Genomic DNA, 14,995 nt, shown 5'->3' on the forward strand with positions numbered 1-14,995 from the left:
TGGTTTTAGAAGGTTTCAATTCTAATCCTGCCGATACCTTCTTTCATAACAAGACTTTGAGATAGTCTATCAGTATATTTAAATCTTATTTAAAAATTGCTAGGGACGTAAGTACCTATTTTATGGGTGGCTTAAGAATGAAAACAAATAACTTCTGTAAAACTGTTACCAAAGTCCTCCGTACTGATACGTATGTAGTATGTATTCAGTAAGTAATGGCTATGATTATAACATCAAAATAGTGGTTCATATTTCCAAAGGAACAATCCTTTTTGTCTGATGTGATAACAGAGAACATTTGGAACAAAGATTTGGAAATTGCTGGTAACTTGTTAGTTTTTCAGATTACATTAGGTATCAGATAAACATGGCTATCTGACAATATATGCATTACATCCTATGGAGAATCAAGGCAGTTGTCTTCATAATTCAGTTGATGTACACTTTCTGCTCTACCGAAAACCACGCCTCTCAGACCTGGAACGCTTTGGGATTAGGCAGGGCTATGTTTTGGCCTCGGCGTTTTCAGTGGCCTCTACAGTTGAGCAGTTTAGAGCTAGTAACTTGGTTAAGGTTTTTGGATATAAACTTGCCTGTTTAGAGTGTCGAGCAATCTACATTTGAAATGTGTAATTCCAGAGATGCGGTAAGGTACACGACCCAGCCAGCTGGAGAAAGTAGCGTGTTCTTTATTTTCTCTTACACCCTATTACAGTCAAAGAAAGCATCTGACATGGTGAAATGCTCGCTTTGCAGACATGACGTGTGCAAGTTTAATTTGTGAATCAAACAAAGGAAAAATTCCTGGGCCTTTTACATGCATTTTTCTTAATGTGATCACTGAATCCGAGTTAGCCATTTAATCCTGAACGAGACATGACTTCACTGGGGTTTGTTCCCTGACTAAATCTCGGACTTCCACACCAGGACGTATCAATCGCTTACTCGCTCCTGTGCCCGTGTTGATGTCAGGGGCTTGTGTGAGGGCGGGGCCGGGGGAGGGGAGCCCTCCAGCAAATGTTTTCGGAACAAGTCTTTGTGGGAAGTTCACTGTTTTTGTCATAAAGGCCCTTTAGTGGTCAATCTGGAAACCACGAATGGAATGAGTTACCCTGTTGAAATTCTTAAATCAAAATGCACTGGTTTTCTTTGGGGAGTTTCACTAAAAATTAGAGGCACAGATCATTACATGGAAGTGGGAAGACCTAAGAGGAGCACCTGGAACACATTTACAGAATACGCGTCTTCCGTCAGATTCTTGAGGAAACGTTCCTAAGGACGGGCCCTCAGTGCAGGCCCACGTAACATAGTTTTTAACTTCCCTACGGTTGACTATTTCAAATGTTTTCAACTCTCTTTCAGTCTCTGATCCTGTCTCTGTACCCACCATCCCCTTATTGAACCAAGAAATAAAATCACCAGTTTCTCGCCATCCCACCTGTTGACCTGATTACAGCTGTACCCATCCTTCCCTTGGAATCATACTCGACTCTTCCCACCCTTCCCTTTACTCTGCAACTCCTTTCCCTTTTCCCTCCCTCCCTCCCTGATGGATTTCTGCTTCTTGTGGATTCAGACTCCCAAGTACCTCTTGAATCTGTTCCCTTTGCTTTATTCCCCCAGGTTATGCAATATCTTCCTCACTTCCCTCCCTATTAGTTGTCTGGCCAATCCATTCTCACCACCGCTGCCAGAACACATGCTCTTAAATTCTAATCAGATTGTCCTACTTCCCTGATCAAAGCCCTTTAATCCTGCCTGAGAATAACTGGAATTCTTGAACCTGACTTACCAGATGTGGCTCTCACCACTCCAGCTCTCTCATACTTTGCCCCATCCTAGATCCCGCCTTCAAGCCAAATAAACACTTTAATTTTTCTTGTAACCCCTATTGGGCGCTAACATGGTTTGTCTCCACCAGTTGCATTCAGTATGAGTAGAAGGGTGTAAATTACACTGTTGGGGAAAAATGACTCACAAGTAACAACTGCAGCGTGGATTCCCTAAAGAACGATCACAAGCATACCCGTGGCTTTGAAGAAAGTAGAGTCTATCCAAGAGTGAAGAAGGCTACCCATGAAAAGAAGTGTATTCATTTGCAGAGTTTTAAGTTGAATTTTAATAGAGTTTCCTTAATGCACGAGAAGGACTTCACAAAGGCTTACTGAATCACAGGGAAACGTTTAAAACTTTAAATCATTTTTTGCACTGTCCCTCTTAACAAGCCAGCCGTTTTGAAGCCAGTTTCTTTTTCGTTCCATTAAAAAAATGACAACTTTAATTAAGACTTCGTGGTATATAAGAATTGCTTAGTGATATATATATAAATATATATATATATATATATAGTTTAACGTATATCAGCTTTGCTCAATTTTCTTTCCAGTACAGACACTAAAGACCAGCTTTCTTTTTCCTGACCTAAATGTTAGAAGCTAGAGGCCCTTTCGGTGACTTTGTCTTTCTTCACCTCCCTCCTCTCATTCCCAGTAGTTGCGAAGTTGAATTCTGATGAAATTGGATCTTTGAGTTGGAATTTTGAGTGGAATCTGGACAGATTCTGGGCTGGTCAAACAACACCTCAATAACTGTGAATTAAGATATGTCGCATTTTAAAAGGGAGAATCAGAGAAGAATAATCAGGATATTGAGCAAATCCTAAAACATGGTTTGTGACCCAGGGGTGTGCTGGAGCAGACTTGTGTCAGCTCCCAGGAGCCAGCTGTTCACCCCTTACCACCTCCACGTTCTGGTACAGCCCATCAGCGCCTGGACATCAGCCAGGGTTTCAGTTTATACCATAGAAATTGGCAAACTCTTTACAAAACAGAAATAGAGTCACAGATGTAGAAAACAAACTTATGGATACCAAAGGCAAAAGTGGGGGGGGATAAATTAGGAGTTTGGGATTGACATGTACACACCACTAGAAATAAAATAGATAGCTAATGAGGACCTACTGCATAGCACAGGAAACTCTACTCAATATTCTGTAATAACCTATGTGGGAAAAGGATCTGAAAAAGAGTGGATATATGTATATGTATAACTGAATCACTTTGCTGCACACTAGAAACTAACATGACATTGTAAATCAACTATACTCTAATTAAAAATTAAGAAAAAAAAAGAAATTGGCAAACTCTGCAATCAGTCCTTTTTTCCCTCAGAGAACCCGTGATGAAAATTTGCTAGCACGCAACTGCTTATGAATAAGCTAAGCGTCCCAGCAGCCCTGGTTTGACACCTGCTGTCTCGGTGACTCATCGTTTTAGCATTTGTCCCAGCACTCTGCACCCTTCAAAGTGACAAGTTAACTCGTCACTCTGCAGATCAGGAACTAGGAGGCTTTGGTGGGTTTTCCCTGGAGGAAGTGAAGCCCGGGACTTGGAAGGTAAGAAGTAACTAGGAGATTCTGGTCTTCTTTTGTCTGAAGAACTGGCTGTTGGAAGTAAGACGTGACTTGTTTTGCAGAGGGACAGCAGGGGGACAGGAAAATCCTGTGAGAGCTACGGAAGACATTTTTATCTGAGTTTAAGGAAGGACTTCCTCATTGAGAGAGTTGAGTCATCATAAAATAGGAACAGAACACGTGAGGGTCACTGAGGTCCCTGTCAATGAAAATGTCCCAGCAGAGACCGAGGGCCACCTTGAGGGGCTGTCATACCAGGGCTCAGGCAAGGACGTCTCGCTGTGCTCGTGCCCTTCTGAGCCTTTGAGGTGACAGACACGGCCACTGCGGCGATTCTCACAGGGTCTTTGCTCAGTAATGCGTGTATTCGGTAGATGGTACAACCACCAGCCGGAGAAGTGATTCATTCCAGTTCAGAAAATAATGATCCAAGCAGAAATGTTTATGATGCCTTTTTGATAAGCTTTAAAATGGAACAATGATCGCTCATTTGAGAGGAAGCCCACACTAACCAATTGACCACTGATTGATTTCTGAGTCCACATTTGGACATCTATTAAGATTGTCCACTCCACTTTGGCACAGTTTGGCCAAAGAGAGGAAAATAAGTAAGTTTCCCACAGCTTAGGAACATAGGTAGCGGGAGAGACTTTCGTAAGTGGCGGGAGAGGCCCTGTTTCGAGTGAGAACTTCAGATACTTCCTCTGTCGCCTATGGTCACCGGGCAGTTGGAATAACAGGAAGCCCTCCGGCCAGCAATAGTGGCTCCTCTGAAGTTTGTTTGGGTCTATCCAAAGGCACGGTTTCAGCAGGGGCTAAGGCTACACCAAACAACTTAGAATTTCCCCTTGAGTATGGAAAATTATGTTAACATAAACAATTCTGTCCATTACCTAGTGTCTACAATGTACCATAGAAAGGTCTAACTTTTTTTTCTATTTCAAATTACTCTATTAAATTAGCCAGTTTGATTATCTTATAGATCACCATAAGAATAGTCATATAGTTTTTCCCTAAGCGCGATGCCTTCCATTTTACACACTTTTACTCTTACCTGACACTTTGCCCGTTCCTTCAGCCATGTAAGATCTTCCAGTGTTTTCCATTTTTCGTTTGACTTTTCACCACCCAGAAATCATCCTCCAGCCCACATGTGTGTCTCTTTGTGTTCTCCCATCAGACTGTTATTTAACGGCATTGAAAGGGCAAATATTATTGTCTGATGCTTTTATAAGTGCTTTACGAATATTCATTTATTGCTTCTGCTGAGAGCTATACCGAATAGGTGTTCTTATTATCATTTGTTTACTGAGGCACCGCGAGAGTCAGGCTTCTAATCAGCAGAGTGTCTCCCACCGCAGTTCGTAATCACTATGTTGCCTCGCACTTTAAAGATAAGAAATTGAACCCATCTTAACGCGATTCTCTGAAAAACCAATGCGGACACTTAATGCCTCAATGGAAATGTGCTTTCTCCCCACCTATTTTCCTGAAGTCCAGCCTTCTTATGAATGGATATTTTCCTAAGCACAGAGCTGTGTTAACATCGAGTTCCAAACACTGCATCCTTTTATACACATTTTACATATGTATCTTCTCCTTCAAGAATCCACCTTTATTGTGTTTTAGGAAAGAAATCATATTTACGTATTTTGTGAATCCATATTCTATTATGGATTCCACTAACCGAGAGTAAAACTCATCTACCTGGTTCTTTGAGGCTAGGAGAGCAGTTCTCAACCAGGGCTGATTTTGTCACCCAGGGGACATTTGACAGTGTCTGGACACATTGCTGGCTGTCAGTATGGGGGTTGGGGTCATGTGGCATCTCGTGGGAGGAGTTTAGGGTTGTTGCTAAACACCCTATAAGCCCAGAACATCCAAAAAGAAGAATTATCTGGCCCCAAATACCAAGGCTGAACATCCCAGGTCTAGGGTATCCTGTGCATTTAAAGTGATTCTGTTGAGGACAATGTATGCCCCTCCTCAACTGTACTATAAAAGCTGTAGAAAACTCTGTGCATATGCGACTACACCTATTAACGGGTCTCTCATTAACATATCAGTCTGTCATTAAGTAGATTCTCAACTGATATGTCTCATATTTTATTTGCTCTTCTCACAAATCTGAATGGTTTAGAAAGAACTCAGATTCATAACGTAGTCTGAAAACGAATATAACTCTTAAGGAAAATGGTGATAATAGCAGATTTCTATAGTACTTGTTATTCACTCATTCATTCATTCATTCTTTTTTTTTTCAAGAAATAACTATTAAGCATAAACTGTACACCAGACAATGTTATAGGTGAACAAGTAGTTTAGGAGTAGGCTATGATTAATTTGTAGATTAAAGTTAGGATTATTTTAATGTACTGAGAAGTTATTAGTATGGGTTTTATATTTTCTATAGTTTATGTTGTTCTACACAAGTATAGAAACAATGTTTTATTTACGATGAAATTAAGCCAAATATTTTGCATAATGTAGGAAAAAAATGGGAGAGAAAATGATTTTTAGAAAGTTGATTATTCGCTTTTCACCCAGTTAGTTAAATTGGTGGTTGGTAACATAACATGCACAAAGCAGACACAGCTGTTGGTCCAATACAAGTATTCTACGCTCTCCTCATGATTTTGTAATGAAACCAGGAGACCAAACAGGACACCTTCTTCAAGTCTCCCAAAAGAAGTACTTATTTTTAATAAAAACGACACACAAGAATCCTTGTAGGACATTTACTTAATTTAAAAGTTAAGAAGGGCTTCCCTGGTGGCACAGTGGTTGAGAGTCCGCCTACCGATGCAGGGGGCGTGGGTTCGTGCCCCGGTCTGGGAAGATCCCACATGCCGTGGAGCGGCTGGGCCCGTGAGCCATGGCCGCTGAGCCTGCGCGTCCGGAGCCTGTTGCTCCGCAACGGGAGAGGCCACAACAGTGAGAGGCCCGCGTACCGCAAAAAAAAAATAAAATTAAGAAGTTGGCAAAATCTTCCGTGACAAACCGTACATCCCTCATATTAAAGCAAAACAAAAAACTGCCTCCCTGAGAAATAAACCCCCCTTGAGCCCCATATTCCTTCCCATCCATCAGCCCATTTTTCTACTCCATTTGACAGCAGGACTCCTTACAAAGGGGATACATGTTTTCTCCACTTCCTCTCACCCTGTTCCCACTTGTTCCTGATCTAATCAGGCATTTGTCTCCAGGACTCTACTGAAACATCTCTCGTCAAGCCGCCGGTGACGTCACGTGGCCACATCCAACAGTTAGTTCTTAGTCCTCATCTTGACCTCTCCTTAATCTCCGACACAGAGGATCACTCCCTTTTTCTTGCCATCTTTTCTTCACCTCCTGCCACATCTCGTGGTTTTCTCTCTACTTGAAGAAATTCTCCTTTTCAGTCTCCTTCACTGGCTCATCCAGTTAACCACAATAAAACCTCAACCACTGAGTTCCCCACTCCAAAATTCCTTCTCTCCTGGTTTCATCATCTTAGTAATTGGTACCAGCATCCAATCAATTTCTTAGAAATGTCCACATTTTCATGACCAGTTCATTCCAAATTATAAGACTTCCCAATAGGTGAAAAGTGGATATCGAGTAAGAGACTTATTCTCTCCCATATCCCAAACTTAGAACAGACAAGCCAGAAAATAAAATGGGCTTCTCAGAAAAATATCTAAACGTTGTCCTTGAAACCACTACTGGGCTTGTCAGTGGTCTTCAAGGGGCACACATTTCCTTGGAATCCAAATGAAATACTGTTCGCCTTAGGTGTACGATTACATAGACAGGGTGTGTTTGCAGAGAAAAATCTTTACAGTGACAGTCTAGGGCACCTACACTTAAGAAGAACACACTTGGAAGAAGTTGTTCAAGTCCTGGAGGTGTTAGTGAGAAAAAAAATCCAGCCTCTGGGACGGTGAGAAGTTTAGGGGCAACTTTCGGCCATGTTGTGATTTGGGGAGGGCCTTGTTGAATAAGTTCAAAACACAAAGGTATAGATGGGCAGGAAGGGAGGCTCTTTCTTCTTGATTCTTGTTTTCTGGAAGCCACCACTGGCAAGACTATCTCCTACGGGTAGGCATGGGAACAAGTTAAAGAAAGTGTTGATTCTCTAGAGGCAAGCGGAGATCTCAGCGGCCTTTGTATGTGGTGAATGTGTCCGGAAAGGCAAAGAAGAGCGAGATTCTCCCGTGGGTTTTCTCATCTCCATGGCGGTGGGTGCTGACAGCTTGAGAGCGAGCTCGGAGGAGCAGAGAGAAAGGAGCCCTGGACGTCCAGTTGCCGTGCTCTTACACGACGCAAAGGACACGGGGGTCTGAGCTGAACTTCATCATCCGTAACTAAGGTGAGACCATCTAGTGGGTTACTGAGTGATCCAAGCCTGAAAGCATTGCTCTCTTGCTCGATCTTTTTTGGGCGTATGCCTGCTAGTAGGACCCTTATGATGCTTCCTTGGGCTACATAGTGTGATTGATTGCTGTACGGTCTATGGCTGGGAATAGTCTTTCTTTCCTTCATATAATCTCTGGGGAGTGCTGAATCGAACAGATTAAGAATGCAAGTGCCTTTTATAGATCAGGGAAGTAACCATTAGAAACAGAGAGACAGACTTAAAAGCATGATGACTTATCCAACCGAACGTGACTTATTGATGCCGTGGGGCAATGTGGAAAAGGATGAGTCTTTAATTTCCTGTGGAAATAGTCATTCATCAAACCCTCCTTTTGTGTGTCTTTGTCACTCTTCCACTGTTCCAAAGTGGCAACAAAGTGGCACTGAAGATCTGAAACTGTGTGATAAGAAGTGCTGTCATTGACCTGTCATTAATGACGTCTTGACAACTAAAAATATAGACAGAAATACTGTGAAGACGCATTAGAAAAGAAAAACTGCTAAAAGGTAACTTCAGTAAATAGTGAGCTCCTCAGGCTTTGACGTCTGATTAGGTGGAAAAGCACTGGGCTTTTTAACTTTTAATGTTTTTCTTCTACTCACTGTCTTTTGGTTTGCAATCTGGGGCGTTGCCAGGGAGTCATTAACATCGGTTAACACCCCATGGCTTGAGAGTTCATTTCTCTGGTGAAAGGAGCAGAAGTTGAGATAATCCAACTTGTCTACCTGGAAATTCCAACATTGCATAGTTGCAGGGCCGTGGGTTTAACCATAAATATGTCTTATTTACGAAACTCTTTAAGCTTTTTTCTTTTTTTTTTTTTTTTTGCAGTTTACAAGGCTAGTTTAATTGTAATGCCTAAAACAAACAAAGATTAAACACAAAACATTAAGATTATAGGCCAATTTAAATTTTGCTATATAATAAAAGAAACTTTAGAAATTGCAAATTAAATCTGCCAGTGGTTACGTCTACCCAAGAATGTAAGGATAATATACATTAGAAAAATCTATCGATACAGGTAATATATGAACACATTCAAGGAAAAAAGTGATCTTCTCAGTATGATGTATCCAGTAGATGCAGAAAGCTCATTAAATAAAATTGGAAGCTTATTCATAATTTTAAAAAGTCATTAACAAAATAGACAAGAAAAGTATATACCAGAAACGCAGCAAATACCATATTTATTTAAGCTTTTCTTTTTAAAAGCCCTTCCCCCTCCTTCTTTAACTTCCCATGAGCCTTGAAATCATTTGGAGAATTCCCAGGGAGCTAGGGGAACATCCCTAGAGGTTCTGAAAGCCCGTAATCCTGAAGCTGGAGTTCACATGGGCTGCTTACACCAGCGTGACCTTCCCAAGTGACTTAGCTTCTCTCTGCCGTCTTTTCAAAAGCCTTTCATAATCTCGCTCTCTTAGATATCATTTAATCTCCTTCGATTTAATCTCCCTCGATGTGGTACCTGGCACACAGTGAGCACACACTCAATGGAGACAATTCTTATTAGCTCCATTTTAGAGAGGAGGGAAACGCCGATACAGACGGTGATCGTCGGTTAATAGCTAAGCTTAAAGTAATATCTCAAATGGCTCGACTCCAGGGAACGTACATCTTGTTCTCAGGTTTGAGAACATACGTGTCCGTTGCACTTTTGCAATTAGGATGACGGAAAACTCATGATATCAGAGGTAGCTCTGGCAACTTACACCAGCCTTGACCCTCTTCTTCTTCTTTTTTTTTTTTTTTTGTCTTTCTTATTAGCTGTATTAAGGTATAGTTTACATACAATAAAACTCAAACATTTTAAGTGTACAGTTTGATGGACTTTGACAAGTGTATAAGGCATGTAACCAACACCACAATAAAGATACACATCACTTCCATCACACCAGAAAGGTCCTCATGCCCTTTTGCTGTCAGCTTCTTCCCTCACCTCTAGCCCCGAGAAACCACTGATCTGCTTTTTTATCACATACTATGGGCTTCTCTAGAATTTGACCCGCTTCTGACATGGTTTTCTGAGCAGCAGTCTTCCACTTTCAGCTTCCAGACACCCACATTCCATCCCTGGACCTCGCCTCTCTGATGAGGCCAATCTCCCCAGCGATGCGGCCGAGGTCCAGGAAGGTATGTGGGATGGGCTGGCATCAGGGTGATGAGGGCCAAGAAGCGAGTCCAGGCCGAGGGCGTGCTTTTGTGCGTACGTGGTCTAATAAAGACAAATCAGTCATTTCACATTCTGATCTTTTAAAAAATCAGAACATCTGCCCCATCACGTTCACCATGGCTGCTTCAAGTCAGCCAAGGCAAAGTTCCTGGTTTTGTCCAGGTGAAAACTACTGACATTTATGGGACATCTACCATTTTATAATGCTATGTGATTTCTTTCTCTTAATTACCCTTTTAAAGGGACGGGGATCAAAAACGTAAAATAACTGGTTGGAATTCACATAGGTAAGTGGTAGACATGAGATTCCAACAGAAATCAGTCTGACTCCAAAAATCAAACATAAATGATGTAGGTTAAGGTACTATTTTGTTTGCATTATGTAAATAATATAAATGGAATAACAGGTTGTGAAGAGAACCTGATAAGACCTTTCTGAGACCCAGACCATCAAAACCTGAATTTGGCTCACCTGCAAGGAATAGTATGTCTGACCTCACAGCGGGCTTCAGGGACAGCCTGGAACACAAGAGTAACTGATCTGGAAGCATCTCTGGCCCTTGGAAACTTCCCTGTCAGCCATTATTCTGGGCTTTCCCTAATTTTTCTCTTAAGAAAATCCATGATGCTGCCCGAGATTTTTTTTTTCTTTTAATTTAGGACATACACAGAAATACAAAATGAAAATAAAAACAGATCAACTAAAATACAACGTTGATGCAATGAACAAAGGCACAAATAATACCAGAACATGGGTCAGTGTGAGCTTTTCTCTCAGCATGAAAATGTGGCTCACAATTATTAAAATTAAAAAGCAGACCCAAGTGTTTTTGCTTTAACGAGAAGATGAGGTCTTTCTGACACTTTATTTTTAATCCTCTTGGACAATCTTTCACCATTGTTCATTTCATAAAATTGGAGGAAATGCTATTTAGTGGTTAATGAAAAATAACATAAAACCTTTCAATCTTTGTATAAAAAGAAGCCTTCAGAATTATTTAGCTCAACCTCCTAACAAATTCAGGACATTCTTCTCTATATATCCTGCAAGCTGGTCCTCCAGATTCTGAGTCAATAGTCTTCATCGTCACCAGATCGTTAGAGACACTAACAATAAAAACATTCTTCTCCATACAGAGATTAACTCCACTCCCCTGTAAACTCCATACACAGATCCTGGTTCACATCTCTGTAGCATCACCCAGCAGGGTCCCTTTCTCTACTGCACACATTTAGATGTCCCCTCTCTGCACGTCTGGGTGTGAACTCCTTGAGCAGGGTCATGTTTTCATTATCTCAGCACATCTAGTTCAAGTTCGGGGACTATCGTTGGTGCTCAGTAGGGTTTTGAATACACGAGTGGATACTTTCTTGAGTATCTCCTCCTTCAGTTCTTAGTTTTCACTATTATAGTAACTTCTCCCGAAAAGCAAAATACCCAGAATTGAACATTATCTTCAGATATGGAATCTCTCCAATTACACAAACTTTTATTACTTTCATGGGGAGTTGTGTGTGGATGAAAAACTAGTTTTTCAAGACTCTTGGCCTTGATTTTCTGGGAAAGTTAAATTTTTTTCAGCTCAGTGGCCACCGCCCCCCTCCGCACACTGCTCCTCTCCGCTGGCCTTCTGAGCTTGACATTGATCCGCGTTTAGTGGAATCATCTGCCTAGATTTCCCTGCTGTGAATTTTCCCAGTCCCTACCTAGGGCTTAGGGGACTGTTCCCCACATGCACGCCCCGCCCCTCTGCTGCCGGTTCTGAGGTGGGTCAATCCCTGGGGCACCTGGGTGGCTCCAGTACACATCCCAGAGGACTCAGCGGAACCTCCCGCCGCGACTGCTGCTCTGAACTCGTGCCCCAGCCCCCCTGGTGACTGGGGTTCCTCCTGCCGTGCCTGCTGCTCTGAACTCGTGCCCCAGCCCCCCCTGGTGACTGGGGTTCCTCTTTTCTTTTCTTTTTTTTTTTTTTGGCTGAGATCAGGTCCAATTTTAATGAGGAGAAATATTTAGTTTTGGGGAAATCTAACTATCATGTTTTGTGTTTCATGGTTTTGATTCCTGTGTCCTAAGAACCCTTTGCTTACACCCAGCTCACAAAGATTTTCTCCTATATTTTTCTCTAAAAGCTGTGTAGTTTTTCTGTTTATATTTAAGTCTGTAATAGATCTCAAGTTAATATTTGTGTTCAGTGTAGGGTAGGGGACTAGGTATATCGTTTTCTCTAGGGATATCAAGTTTTTCCAACACCATTTGTTGACTATTTTTTCTCCCATTGGATTGTTTTCATGTGTTTGTCGAAAAAAATAAAATAGGCATATAAGTATATATCAATTTCTTAGCTCTCTATTCTGTTAATTTAACCCATTTATTGATCTTTGTGCCAGTAAAGTAATTATTTTATCACCATATGTTACAGTTCATCTTGAAATTATGTAGCATAACATAAGACTTCCAAGTTTCTCAAGTTCGCTTTGGATATTCTAGGTCCTTAACAACAACAACAAAAAAAACCCACCTACGCACGGATTCTGCTTCCAGCAGGTCCTCTCCTCATTAAGGGTTAAAACTTTAGCTATGGGAGGAGATGAATTTCTTATAGTCCTTTCCCCCCAACTCTTTACTATCTGTGTGACCCCAGATAAATCTACCAAACTAGTTAAGCTTTAATTCTTCATCCCTTGCAAACTATTATATAGAGGATGGATAAACAACAAGGTCCTACTGTGTAGCACAGGGAACTACATTCAACATCTTGTGATAAACCATAATGGAAAAGAGTATAAAAAAAGAATATATATATATATATCCCAATCTCTCAATTTATCCCTCCCGTATACACACTACTATATTTAAAATAGATCACTAATAAGGACCTACTGTACAGCACAGGAAACTCTACTCAATACTCTGTAATGACCTATATGGGAAAAGAATCTAAAAAAGAGTGAGTATGTGTATATGTACAACTGATTGACTTTGCTGTACACCTGAAACTAACACAACATTGTAAATCAGCTACACCCCAATAAAATAAATTTTAAAAAATTCTTCACCCTTAAAATGGTGATGATATTGATACCTTGTTCTCAGGATTTGGGAGAAGATTAAACAAGTTCATGGATGTGAAGTGCTGGCACCTAAGAAATGTTTCTTTTCAGGCTGACGGGTATATGCAGCCCTTATTATCCTCCCTGTGTCTGGATTCCCGATGACCCTACAGCCCAGCTCCACACACAGGCTCAGTTCTTTCTGGCCACACCTCTTTGATGTGGTCGCTCTCCTGCCCGGGTGTCTCCCTGCTGCCCCCACTCCCCTCTCTTGAACTCCCCACCTCTGTGTTTCCCCTTCCTGCTCGGCCCTCGGCCTCTCACTACGTGGCTGTAACACTGACTCACAAAAGCCCTAGGAGTCTTTTCTCCCCATGCTGTCCTCTGTCAGCTCAACTGAATTCCCTTCCTTCCACGATCATAGGTGGACCTGCTTCCAAGGCACAGCCAGCACCCCTCTCCAGTGGGCAACCCGAAATCCTTGGCCTTTGACCTTAGGGGTCTGGCCGTTCTATTGCCTATCAGTCCACACACATCAGATTTGGCACCTAGAAAGGCATTACCGGATTCTCCCTAAATGCATGCTCCCAGCCATTGGGGTGATCCAGTGGGCTCCCCCGGCCCACAGGCTGCAGAGCGAGAAGCCGTGAGCACAGCCAGCCATGTTCCGCAGCCAGCTGCTGGGTCAGCCTTAGCAATGATCTCCCGAGGCTGCGAGGCTCAGAATACGGCGGTCCTCCAGCTGCAGTGTTCCAAGGTGTCCCTCCAAAGCGGAAGAAGGCCCTCCCTCCCTTGCAGCTAAAAAACGCTGAATTGTAATGACAATGTGTTCATCACCCTTGGGGCGTTTCTTTTGCAATGAAGATAGAAATGTGTGTTTTCTCATCCCAACCTTGGGTTGCTCTATATTCTTTTATGAGATAGTCAGTCAGGTGTGGCCATGACAGCAGACAGCATCGAGGCTCAGAAAAAAATCCAGAGTATTATCCTCAAACGTCCTTGAGACGGGAGATGTGGCACAGGACCACGTGGGAAAGACACCGGGGTGGTCCAGAGGCAGAAGACAGCAGCAGAGGGGAGGTCAAGTCACAGCTGGCTTCTATCGGGGTTTGCGTGAGAAACTCAAAGCAGGGTGGGATGAATAGCTTAGCTGTGGCTAGTTTGAATGATTCTGGAGAACTCTGGGTTGTTCCTGGTTGCTTGATGCCTGGCCCTGGGATGATGGGGGCAGAAGAATATTTCCTTCTTGGGTGTACAGCCACCTGGAGGAGATGTGGCCCTGGATGAGTTAGTTTGTGTATCGAAAGCATGCCCCAGGCTGGGTCTTTTTCTATCTCTAAGTGACTGGCTAGCCCTGAGGAGGGCAGTCTCTCTCCAGCCAGAATATGTCTTTGTTTTTCTTTTCCTTTTAGGATGTCAAAACATCATAATGGACAGAAAATTTTAAAACCTTTACCGTGCATAGGTATTCTTTCCTCTATGGCTTGAGCTGACAGACAGACCCTCCTTTGTCACCTAAGAAATTCAGTAAAATGAATCTCTCTTTACTTTACTGATACTAGCCTGCCACTGACCTAAAGCCCTTTCAGTTTTGGGTCCCTCTTCTCTACCCTGAATTTTTCTGGGTTGACTAACCACCGCTCTTGTATGACCTGGCAGATTTCTGATCACGGTTTTAGTGTCCTTGAGGAGAGCACGCCAATGTCCTATGAACCTCAGGGAGAATGGCCTTTGCCTAGTTACAGGGATTCATAAACTCCCTAAAACATGTGGAGGAGGGCTGGGAAGGTTAGTTCTCTGATTTACTGGTCAAGAACCACACACACACACACACACACATCCTCCTCAGTACTGGCCGTTTACGATTAGGGCTAATCCTTCCATAAGAATCACACTTCTGGCTGCAGAAGAAATTAATGCCAAAATAAGTCTGTGTTCTTTGGATCCAAGCAGTAGGAAGCTT

The 14,995-nt window shown here is 42.3% G+C and overlaps 1 protein-coding gene across 3 annotated transcripts in view; it reads left to right on the top strand.

Moving 5' to 3' along the window:
- The first annotated feature begins 3,186 nt into the window (after window positions 1-3,186).
- KCNJ16 (potassium inwardly rectifying channel subfamily J member 16) overlaps window positions 3,187-14,995 on the top strand; it is a 30,163-nt gene continuing 18,354 nt past the window's right edge. Inside the window, exon 1 of one of the 3 annotated variants that reach the window (XM_004275422.4) lies at window positions 3,187-3,394. The gene's annotated coding sequence lies outside the window, so the exon portion shown is untranslated. Of the gene's footprint in view, window positions 3,395-3,422; window positions 7,764-14,995 lie in introns of those variants that run through there. The other 2 variants (XM_033438396.2, XM_033438394.2) reach the window with 2 other exon arrangements.

Source organism: Orcinus orca, chromosome 19 (genome assembly GCF_937001465.1).
Source record: "Orcinus orca chromosome 19, mOrcOrc1.1, whole genome shotgun sequence".
Taxonomy (NCBI): domain Eukaryota; kingdom Metazoa; phylum Chordata; class Mammalia; order Artiodactyla; family Delphinidae; genus Orcinus; species Orcinus orca.